Here is a 12,698-nt window from a genome sequence, read left to right on the forward strand (position 1 = left end):
TGAATCTTCCTTCTGCAAATGGCAGGGGGAGGAGCCAGAGCATCTCCTCTCCTACATAGCACCTCATACCTCTTACATCCAGTGATGTCACCTTTGTTGTAGACGTGCTCTCTCTTTATCTTCTCTATTCAGACCAAACCGCCATGATGATTTTTCAGCCATCTCCCGTCTCTGCAGAGATTGGCAAACAGACATTAGTTTCCCACATTTCCATCATCTTCACATCTTCTGAACACCCTTTCCTGCCACCCCTAATACTATACTGCAGAAACAGTCCCCCTGGAAATACTACTACCACACAGATAGTGCCCCCTTCAACAATTATTGGCACACAGTGCTCTAAAAAATAACTGCGCCCAGATACTAATAGTATAAAGATAATGTCCCCCCCAAAAAAATTGTGCTAAGCTGATACTATGCCAGGGTGCCCCCAAAGTAACAGTGCTCCCCAAAATCCCACCAATAGAAATAATTATCTGCCAGAGCACACTTAATAATATAGTGCCCATACTAGTAATCATGTTCCTCATAGTCCCCCAGTAGTAGTAAAGCTCCGCATAATACCTCCTAGTAGTATTAATTCTCCCTATAATATGACAGTACATGAAATACCCCTGCTTAGTGCCCCCAGTTGAGCTAATGTCCCCATAATGTATGCCAGTATAAAATACCCCTATATAGTGCCCCAGTAAATGCCCTCATAGTGCTCCTCTCCCCCTTCCCCATAGTGTCCCCCATAATATGCCAGTAAAAAAAAGTGATTTCACCGATGCCGGCGCATGCAGCAGTGGTCCGGCTATCAGTGACTGCCGGACCCCTGCCGCGGATCGGGCGGGCGCAGTCACGGACATCTGCGCCGTACATGTACGGTGTGGGTCCTCTACGGGTTAAAGATGCACCAAAATAAACAAACATCTTATGATCAATGTTGTGCTAGTTATCGAAACACAGATTCCTGCAAAGCTGACTTTAAAAATGCCCTTCATGCTAAACCTTCCCAATCATGTTATACTCCCTGGCTTAGTAGCTAGGTCATATTTGTCTTCAAACTATGATGTTCAACTGAGAGAATCACTACTGACAATGAGCGAGATTTCAGATAACATAATTGGACAGGGAGAGCTATTCTTACAAACAATGCCAGTAATCCCTTTGAAGGTCATAACATTTGCCCTTGTTTTAAGCTGAAAACACTATGGGGGAGATTTATCAAAACTGGTGTAAAGGAAAACCGGTTTAGTTGGCCATAGTAACCAATCAGATTCCACCTTTCAGTTTTCATAGCTCCTTTCGAAAATGAAAGGCAAAATATGATGGTTGCCATGGGCAAATAAACCAGTTTTCCTTTTCTGTGCACCGCAATCATGAATCTTGGTTCGGATTCATTCTGAAATAAATGTATGCATGCGCCTCTACTTACAGTAAAAGCACATGCATGAGACCCACATAGTCTCACATTACTGGCGGTCATCATGAAGCCTCACCGGAACCCATACAACATATAATAATATATGAACGGTGATCAGGAACTTATCCTCTTTCTAAAACAAATCGCAAAGATTCAGATTCATCCAAAGCAGAATGAATCCAAATCTACCAACTCTATGATATATGTAAGTGATTACAATATTAGAGCGAAAAGATAAATGGGGGAAAACGGTAAAACTGAAAGGAGGCTCCAGTGTCCTACTGGGCTACCTCTAGCCTGGATACAAGATGAGATACGGTTGGGCATGGAGCCATACAGGTTCCATATGGTGTCTTGCGGCACATTTGCTCAAGAGATGTTGCAGCTGGTCCCATAAATGCTTGACTGTTGATAAATCTTGTGGCTGGTCAGGCCAAGGAAGTGTTGCAATTTGGCAGAGACCTTCCTGGGAAACCAGTGTTGTGTGTGGGTGAAAATTATCCTGCTGAAAAATGTCAGTTGGAAGCCCTGCCATGAGAGGCAACACATGTGGCCGCAGGCTGTTGTACACATATCGCTGTGGATGACGCACTGCTATGGGGGATCTGTGGATGACAGTGTTATAGGGGATCAGTGGATGACACTGTTATGGGGGATCTGTGGATGATACACAGTTATGGGGAGATCTGTGGATGGCACTGTTATGGGGTGATCTGTGGATGACACACTGTTATGGGGGGATCTGTGGATGACACTGTTATGGGGGATCTGTGGATGACACACGGTTATGGGGGGATCTGTGGATGACGCACTGTTATGGGGATCTGTGGATGACTCTGTTATGGGGTATATGTGGATGACACTGTTATGGGGGATCTGTGGATGATACGCAGTTATGGGGAGATCTGTGGAGGACACTGTTATGGGGGATCTGTGGATGACACTGTTATGGGGGGATCTGTGGATGACACACTGTTATGGGGGATGTGTGGATGATACACTGCTATGGGGGATGTGTGGACGACACACATACTGTATAGCATCTTATGTAATGGGGGTCACTATTCACACAGGGACAATATACTGTGACACACATGATACTGTGACCAGCATAAGATGATCTTATGCTGGTCACAGTATCATATGTGTCACAGTATATTGTCCCTGTGTGAAGAGTGACCCCCATTACACCACCGGGCACCTGCTCACAGCAGTCTTTATATGTAAAATCTTTTTATGTAATGCTCCAGCAATGGCTCGGCACGTGAGTGACATCACATGCCGGCCGGACCGCTGCTTTGATATTGAGTACTGTAACAGAAGAAAGCAGAGCCATTGCTGGAGCATTACATAAAAATATTTTACATATAAAGCCTCCTATGAGCGGGGCCCGGTGAATTGGAGCACAGTGACTGCACCGTGCCCCACTCACAGCAGTTTTCATATGTAAAGTCCATTTATGTAATCTTCAAGCAGTGACTCTGCTTTAAACTAGCGCAATCCTCTGTAGTAGTACTCACTATCAAAGGGGCAGGCAGGCCTGCAGTGTAACGTCACTCACTTATTCACTCTCCCCCCACTTCATTAATGAAGCAGGAGTGTGAATAAGTGAGTGAGGTTACGCTGCCGGCCTGCCTGACGCTTTGCTAGTGAGTACTACTACAGAAGATTGCGCTAGTTTAAAGCAGAGCCACTGCTTGAAGATTACATGAATGGACTTTACATATGAAAACTGCTGTGAGCGGGGCCCGGTGTAATGGAGTACAGTGTCTGCATCGGGCCCCGCCGTGAGTAAAACAGCAGTTGTTGACCTCCAGCCCCTCCTCCCTCCCTGCTGATACAGTACATCGCAGGCCGCGCTGTGCAGCATAGCGGCCGGCGATGTATCAGTGTTAGACATTTAAAAAGCGCAACATTCGCTTTATAAGACGCACTGCCATTTCCCCCCCACTTGTGGAGGTTGATGCGTCAGAAGTGGGAGTCGGTGCAGTCTTGTCGCAGGGTCCCTCTCCTAGCAAATGGCGCCCGTGTGCTTTTTTCTCCAAGAAACTCTCGGCCGCCGAAAGAAATTATGATGTTGGGAATAGAGAGTTGTTGGCCATCAAATTGCCCTTTGAAGAGTGGCATCATTGGCTAGAAGGGGCTACCCATCCGATTATGGTATTTACTGACCATAAGAATCTGGCTTACCTGCAATCTGCAAAGCGTTTAAATCCTAGGCAGGCTAGATGGTCATAGTTTTTTTTACCAGGTTCAATTTTGTGGTCACCTATCGCCCTGGGATTAAAAACATCAAAGCGGATGCGTTGTCACGTTGCTTTCCGGGGGTAGGGGGGGAGATTCAGAGGATCCCGCTCTGATTTTGGCTGATGGGGTGGTGGTTTCCGCTCTTTACCCCGAGCTGGAGACGGAAGTGTTGGGGGCTCAAGAGGAGGCACCTGATTCTTGTCATCCAGGCAAGTTGTTTGTTCCTTCTGAACTGCGATACAAGGTGTTCAAGGAACATCATGATACTGTCCTTGTGAAACATCCTGGAAGTAGGATCTTATTTCCCGGAGATTCTGGTGGCCAGGGTTGCGTAAAAGTGTTGAGGGTTATGTAGCAGCTTGTGAGACCTGTGCACGCGCGAAAGTGGCTCACACTCGGCCATCAGGATCTCTTCTTCCTTTGTCCATCCCATCTCGTCCTTGGACACATTTGTCCATGGACTTCATTACTGATTTGCCGAGTTCCTCTGGGAAAACAGTGATTTTGGTGGTAGTGGACCGCTTCAGCAAGATGGCTCACTTTGTTCCATTATCAGGTTTGCCCAATGCGAAAACTCTCGCTCAGGTTTTTATTGCTAACATTGTGAAATGACATGGCATTCCCTCTGATGTGGTGTCTGATAGGGGGATGCAATTTGTTTCCAGGTTTTGGAGGGCGTTTTGTTCTCGTCTGGGTATTTAGTTGTCTTTCTCTTTGGCTTTTCATCCTCAGTCGAATGGCCAAACTGAGCGCACTAACCAAAACCTGGAGACCTATTTGAGGTGTTTTGTCGCTGAGAATCAGGATGAGTGGTCCTCGTTCTTGTCTTTAGCTGAGTTTGCCTTGAATAACCGTAGGCAGGAGTCAACTGATAAGTCACCATATGGTTTTCACCCTCAGTTTGGTACTTTTTCTGGGACCGAATCTTCTGGGATACCGGAAGAGGAGAGATTCTCTTCCACTTTGTCATCTATCTGGCGGAAGATTCAAGTTAATTTGAAAAAAATGAGTGAAAGATATAAACGGATGGCTGACAAGAGACGTATGACTGGTCTGGACCTGTGTGTGGGTGATTTGGTGTGGTTGTCCACTAAAAACATTAAGCTGAAGGTAGCCTCTTGGAAATTGGGTCCAAGATTTATTGGCCCTTACAAAATCTCGGCCATTGTCAATCCGGTGGCGTTTCGTCTGGAAAGATCCTGTCACGACTGTGACTGATCCAGACAGGTCTGGGAGGAGAAGGTCGCAGCGACTTGCTACTCGCGATAGCTTGTGAGTTTGCTTCTTGGTTCAGGGTATGTCATCCGGGTTTTGCCTTGTGAACCTTTTTGTCCTGACTGAGAGTTTGTAGGCATCCTTCTCAGGTGAGTCCTGTCTGCCACTCCCAGCTACTATATTAGTTTCAGTTTCACTTGCAGTCATTGCCAGATATAGTCCTTACTTCCAGTTCTATTCTGACCTTTGAAGGAGATCGTTTGATGGTGTTGCTGTGGAGCTCTTGTCCGGCGTGGACTGTCGTGATTGGGATCGCCTTTTCTGCTCGTGACTGTATAAGTCTATCTCTGCTATAGTTTGTTTGTTGCTGTCTTCCCCTGCTGTTCTCCTAGACATGAGTGATGGTGACTAGTGCTCCCATCGGCCTTTCCCCACTCTAGGCTTGTTAGGGTGACTGAGGGTTTAGGAATCCTGCTCGCCGCACGGGTTCACACTCCGTCTAGGGTATCAGGGCAGACAGGTGCCAGCTTAGGGTTAGTCAGGGGTGGCCATACTATTCCCATCCGTAGATAAGGGTCCCCCTTCCCCTCCGTCTGGTGCGACACGACTGCTGCTGGGATAGCGGTCGTGTCGCACCAGACGGAGGGGAAGGGGGACCCTTATCTACGGATGGGAATAGTATGGCCACCCCTGACTAACCCTAAGCTGGCACCTGTCTGCCCTGATACCCTAGACGGGGTGTGAACCCGTGCGGCGAGCAGGATGCCTAAACCCTCAGTCACCCTAACAAGCCTAGAGTGGGGAAAGGCCGATGGGAGCACTAGTCACCATCACTCATGTCTAGGAGAACAGCAGGGGAAGACAGCAACAAACAAACTATAGCAGAGATAGACTTATCCAGTCACGAGCAGAGAAGGCGATCCCAATCACGACAGTCCACGCCGGACAAGAGCTCCACAGCAACACCATCAAACGATCTCCTTCAAAGGTCAGAATAGAACTGGAAGTAAGGACTATATCTGGCAATGACTGCAAGTGAAACTGAAACTAATATAGTAGCTGGGAGTGGCAGACAGGACTCACCTGAGAAGGATGCCTACAAACTCCCAGTCAGGACAAAAAGGTTCACAAGGCAAAACCCGGATGATATACCCTGAACCAAGGAGCAAACTCACAAGCTATCGCGAGTAGCAAGTCGCTGCGACCTTCTCCTCCCAGACCTGTCTGGATCAGTCACAGTCGTGACAGATCCATAATGTGTTTCACAGGTCCTTGTTGAAGAAATATGTGGAACCTGCGGAACCATCTCCTTTGCTTCCTCCTCGTGTTTTGGTTGATGGTAATCTGGAGTTTCAGATCTCTAGAATTCTCAACTCACGTGTTCTTCGGGGTTCCCTTCAGTACCTGGTGCATTGGAGGGGATACGGTCCCGAGGAAAGAATGTGGGTTCCGTCTACCGATGTTAATGCTAGCCGCCTTGTCAATGCCTTTCACAGGGCAAACCCGGATAAAGTTGGACCTGGGTGTCCGGAGGTCACCCGTGGAGGGGGTACTGTCAAACCCTGCCCTGTGGGTGTTCTGAGGAGATCTGTCAGAGTTTCTGCACGTGACTCGATCTGACAGTTTGTTTTGTTGTGGGTTTGAACTGAATCCCACCTCCTCCCAGGTGTTGTTCTTTAGGTAATTGGTGAGGCTATTTATTCCTCCTTCTCCCTATAGCCTTTGTGGGTTATAGTTCTGCCTTGTGTGACCTCTGGAAGTTTGGTGGATCGTCTGCTCCAACACATCTCTAGATAAGTCCTTTTCCATTTTGTGTCTGTTTTTACTAGGCGTCTAGGGTGACGCTAGCTCCTTCAGTTGTTGAAGGAGCTGGGTTGCTCTTTCCCTCTTCCCTACAGCTGAGGGTTTGGTTCAGTGTGTTACAGTCTTAGGTATGTGGGCATGTGTATATCTACCATCGAGATATGCACATGGGCATAGCAGCTTAGGGAAAGTGTTTTAGGGATTGCTAGGAGGTAACCCCTTTGTTCCCTAGCATTTGGGGTCTAGTCAGGTGTTCTGTTTCCTTCCCTTATCTTACCTACCGTGACATATCTGGATTGTGGAAAATGAAGCTATGGGAGCTCCTTGTGCTTGTCAGAGGATCAAACAATCCTCTCTACTGGTAGTGTGTCTGGTCCGATTGAAGCCTGTTTGTGTGTGTGCCCTCATGTAGCCACTACTTCAAACACCTAATGCCTAGGAAAGAATGGCCTAGATGGCAGGCAGTTGAAACGACCATCCTGCTTCTCTCAGTCCAATGATGTGGCGGCCCTCAAAGTTTTCCTCTCAAATTCTAGAGGCATATCTATCAGTCAACGATCTCTCACCAAGAGGTGCGCTACCCAAGAGTAACCTCTGAGAGCCTTTTTAGAGGGCAGTGGAGGAAGCACTTTTACACCCTCTTGTGGCAAGAAACAATGTGTAATCAGACCAAACCTGTAATCATTTACATATCTGCCTGAGACATGACTGCATGCCAAGTTTGGCAGCAATCTGACTGCTATCTGGTGCATTCTTTTTTTGTTAATGACTGTGTTTGTATATATACAGTATATATATATATATATATATATATATATATATATATATATACAGTACAGACCAAAAGTTTGGACACACCTTCTCATTCAAAGAGTTTTCTTTATTTTCTATAAAGGCATCAAAACTATGAATTAACACATGTGGAATTATATACATAACAAACAAGTGTGAAACAACTGAAAATATGTCATATTCTAGGTTCTTCAAAGTAGCCACCTTTTGCTTTGATTACTGCTTTGCACACTCTTGGCATTCTTTTGATGAGCTTCAAGAGGTAGTCCCCTGAAATGGTCTTCCAACAGTTTTGAAGGAGTTCCCAGAGATGCTTAGCACTTGTTGGCCCTTTTGCCTTCACTCTGCGGTCCAGCTCACCCCAAACCATCTCGATTGGGTTCAGGTCCGGTGACTGTGGAGGCCAGGTTATCTGGCGCAGCACCCCATCACTCTCCTTCATGGTCAAATAGCCCTTACTTTCAAAGTTTTCCCAACTTTTTGGCTGACTGACTGACCTTCATTTCTTAAAGTAATGATGGCCATTCGTTTTTCTTTACTTAGCTGCTTTTTTCTTGCCATAATACAAATTCTAACAGTCTATTCAGTAGGACTATCAGCTGTGTATCCACCTGACTTCTCCTCAACGCAACTGATGGTCCCAACCCCATTTATAAGGCAAGAAATCCCACTTATTAAACCTGACAGGGCACACCTGTGAAGTGAAAACCATTTCAGGGGACTACCTCTTGAAGCTCATCAAGAGAATGCCAAGAGTGTGCAAAGCAGTAATCAAAGCAAAAGATGGCTACTTTGAAGAACCTAGAATATGACATATTTTCAGTTGTTTCACACTTGTTTGTTATGTATATAATTCCACATGTGTTAATTCATAGTTTTGATGCCTTCAGTGTGAATCTACAATTTTCATAGTCATGAAAATAAAGAAAACTCTTTGAATGAGAAGGTGTGTCCAAACTTTTGGTCTGTACTGTATATATGTATACATATATTGTAAGAAGGTACAAGGAATCATCGTGGATGATAGGTATGTGTCACCAAGGTTCCTGGCCTTGGTGGAGTAAGAGCCAGTTTTCATGTGTCAGCAGCAGTTGCTGTTTGACACTTTGTTATTTAGTATGGCTGTAAATAGCTGATCCGGGACGGCTCTTACTGGAAGTAGTCAAAGTGCTGGGTGGGTGACTACTCCCCACGTTCCAGGCCTGGTTTTGTCAGGCCTATAAAAACAGCCAGTAGTGTCAGGTGTGGGGAATTATCTCTCTCTGACATTGGAGCTCTGGCAATCTCTGTACCGGGATCTAAGCCTTGTGCCAGGCTGGAGGCCTGAATCAGTGAGGACTGCTCAGTTCTGAGCTATGCCGGTCGGGTGTGGATTAACACCCAGGACAAAATGTGACTGTTTTGTTTTGAGCTATCCGGGTGTGAACTAACACCAATACTGCAAATGAACTGTCGTACTGTGTACTTGCAATTAGTATGAATAAACACTGACGTTTTTGAGTTATAAACTGGTCTTTGCCTCTATACTGCTTCCGCTTGTCCTGACTACGAGAGCGAGTCCCCACAATAAATATATATACATACAGAATATATGTAGATAACACAGGTTCAGTGACCTTTGCACTGGTTACAGAGTATGTCTAGAAAACGTTAGTGAACATCTCCCGTCTGTAGTGGATATGGTCATGTTGTAAAGCAGAGATGCCCAACCTGCGGCTGTCCAGCTGTTGCAAAACTACAACTCCCAGCATGCCCGGACAACCTACAGCAGAGCATGATGGGTAGTTTTACAACAGCTGGAGGGCCGCAGGTTCATCATCCCTGTTGTAAAGCATATCTCTAAATGCGAGAACACCGATAAATTTCTTGGCCAGTTGGGGAGCATAAGGAAGTCCAGGAAGAGGAAAAAAATGCAATATTTTAGAGAAGCGGTCAACAACTACCCATATTACGGAACAACCGGAAGAAGTGGGTAGATCCGTGATAAAGTCCATAGCTATTTGCTGCCAGGGAACCTCAGGAAGAGGAAGCAAAAGGCCGGCTGAACGTTGTTTAGAAGTCTTATTTTGCACACAGGGTGGACAGGCAGCTACAAATTCTTGGATATCGTGTCGCATGGATGGCCACCAGTACCGCTTAGCAATGAACCTGAAGGTCTTTCGCTGACCAGCATGACTCACCACTTTGATGAATGACCCCTTAGTAAGATTTTCTTTCTGACAGACTCTGCAACAAAGGTCTTTCCAGGAGGGATTTCTGATAGCTTGACAGGACAGGCCGAGATTTTAGCGGGATCAATGAAGAATTGGGCCTCCTCCTCCTGGTCAGTGAAATCAAAGGATCTTGAAAGAGCATCTGCTTTGATGTTCTTATCTGCAGCACGAAAGTAAAGAACATAATTAAAACGCGCAAAGAACAGGGACCAGCGAGCTTGTCAAGGATTAAAGGGAACCTGTCACCGGGATTTGGGGTATAGAGCTGAGGACATGGGTTGCTAGATGGCCGCTAGCACATCCGCAATATCCAGTCCCCTTAGCTCTGTGTGCTTTTATTGTGTAAAAAAAACGATTTGATGCATATGCAAATTAACCTGTACGTGAGATGAGTCAAGGACAGAACTCATCTCAGGTTAATTTGCATATGTATCAAATCGTTTTTTTTACACAATAAAAGCACACAGAGCTATGGGGATTGGGGATTGCGGATGTGCTAGCAGCCATCTAGCAACCCATGTCCTCAGCTCTATACACAAAATCCCGGTAACAGGTTCCCTTTAAGTCTTTGTGCAGACTGTAGGTACAGTACAGACCAAATGTTTGGACACACCTTCTCATTCAAAGAGTTTTCTTTATTTTCATGACTATGAAAATTGTAGATTCACACTGAAGGCATCAAAACTATGAATTAACACATGTGGAATTATATACATAACAAACAAGAGAATGCTAAGAGTGTGCAAAGCAGTAATTAAAGCAAAAGGTGGCTACTTTGAAGAACCTAGAATATGACATATTTTCAGTTGTTTCACACTTGTTTGTTATGTATATAATTCCACATGTGTTAATTCATAGTTTTGATGCCTTCATAGTCATGAAAATAAAGAAAACTCTTTGAATGACAAGGTGTCCAAACTTTTGGTCTGTACTGTACGTGAGGTTCTTGTGGTCAGTATAGATCACTACAGGATGACTGGCTCCTTCCAGAAGGTAATGCCATGCCTCTAATGCCATCTTGATCGCCAACAACTCTCTGTCCCCAATCGAGTAGTTGTGCTCAGGAGCGGAGAAGGCCCTGGAGAAGAAGCCACATGTTGTCATCTTACCTGAGGGAGATTTTTGTGAAAGCACTGCCCTAGGTCCAATAGACGAAGCATCCACCTCCAGAAAAAAATTGCTTACTGGCATCAGGACGATGGAGTACTGGAGCCGCAGAGAAGGCCTGCTTCAAGGCTTGAAAGGCTGATTCAACCTCAGCAGACCAATTTTTGGGATTTGCCCCTTTACGTGTCAAGGTACAGATGGGGGCTGTCAAAGAAGAGAAGCGTGGTACAAATTGGCGGTAGTAGTTGGCGAACCCCAGGAAACGTTGAATTGCCTTTAAACCAGAAGGACGAGGCATCGTTAACGAATTCTTGGAACACTGCAGGGGCATTGCTTAGTCCAAAGGGCATCAACAGATATTCATAGTGACCGTCCCGGGTGTTAAAGGCGGTCTTCCACTCATCCCCTTGAAGAATTCAGATCAAGTTAGTGGCCCCACGCAGATCTAATTTGGAGAAGATCTTAGCTCCTCTGAGGCGATAAAACAACTTGGGAATAATAGGAAGAGGGTATTTGTTCTTGATAGTGATTTTATTTAGGCCGATAATAATCGATGCATGGCCGCAGAGAACCGTCTTTTTTTATTTACAAAGAAGAAGCCAGCACCAGCCGGAGAAGATGATTTCCAGATAAATCCTCTGTCAAGATTTTCTTTGATAAAGGCCTCATGCACACGACCGTTCCGTTTTTTGCTGTCCGCAAACCGCGGATCCGCAAAAAACGGAAGCCGCCTGTGTGCCTTCCGCAATTTGCGGAACAGAACGGGCGGCCCATTGTAGAAATGCCTATTCTTGTCCGCAAAACGGACAAGAATAGGACATGTTCTATTATTTTTGCGGGGGCACGGAACGGAGCAACGGATGCGGACAGCACACGGAGTGCTGTCTGCATCTTTTGCGGCCCCATTGAAGTGAAAAACGGTTGTGTGCATGAGGCCATAGTCAGACATGGCTTGTGTCTCTGCTGGTGATAGAGGATAAATGCGACCATGGGGAGGTTAAGAACCAGGAACCAGATCAATAGGGCAATCATAGGGCCTGTGTGGAATAACGTATCAGCCTCCTTCTTATTCGAAGACGTAGGCATAGGCATGGTATGCTGCAGGCAGATTTTCAAGATTTGGTGGTACCCGGGGTGACCGAGCGGGCTGAACAGGAGAAAGACACTTACCAAGGCGGTACTGTCCCTAATGAAGCACCTCTCCAGACTTCCAATCAAGAACAGGTTCATGGGTACGGAGCCATGGTAAGCCCCAAATGGAGAGGATGAGAGAGACTTCGAAGAATCAAGAACAAAATTTCTTCTGTATGAAGAGCTCCTACCTGTAGTTTCACAGGTTCAGTAGAAAATTGTACGGACTCAGACAGAGCCCTCTTCCATCTACAGATGACGCCATCAATGGAGGCGTTGGACTGGAATACGATATCGATCCACTATGGCTTGCTGCAGGAAGTTTCCTGCAGATCCGGAATCCAGAAGAGCCGTCTCCATTAACCGATTATCTCCAAACAACAAAGTTGCCGGCAGAGTCAGGGGTGGAGAGGAATTATCTTCACCTAGGGCCGCCTCTCCAACAGACCCTAGGCTCGGGAGTTTCCCGGCTTCAGGGGACAAGCACGGAGCACATGATCAGAACCACCACATTAGAAGCAAAGTCCTTTGGCACGGAGGTGATCATGTTCCTGTTCAGTCAGCCTAACTCGGTCGACCTGCATGGCTCAGGAACTGCAGACAACATGCAAGGTAGAGGGTTAGGAGCTTGCTGAAAAGAAGACGCCAGGCGAAACTTCTCTGGCACGTTCCTGGAATCGTAAATCAATTCGAGTAGCCAGGGAGATGAGGTCATCCAAGGTGGAAGGAACATCCCGTCCCAGCCAGCTCGTCTTTAATTCTCCCACAGAGGCCCTCCCAAA

The sequence above is a fragment of the Bufo bufo genome, chromosome 2, assembly GCF_905171765.1.
Source record: "Bufo bufo chromosome 2, aBufBuf1.1, whole genome shotgun sequence".
NCBI lineage: Eukaryota > Metazoa > Chordata > Amphibia > Anura > Bufonidae > Bufo > Bufo bufo.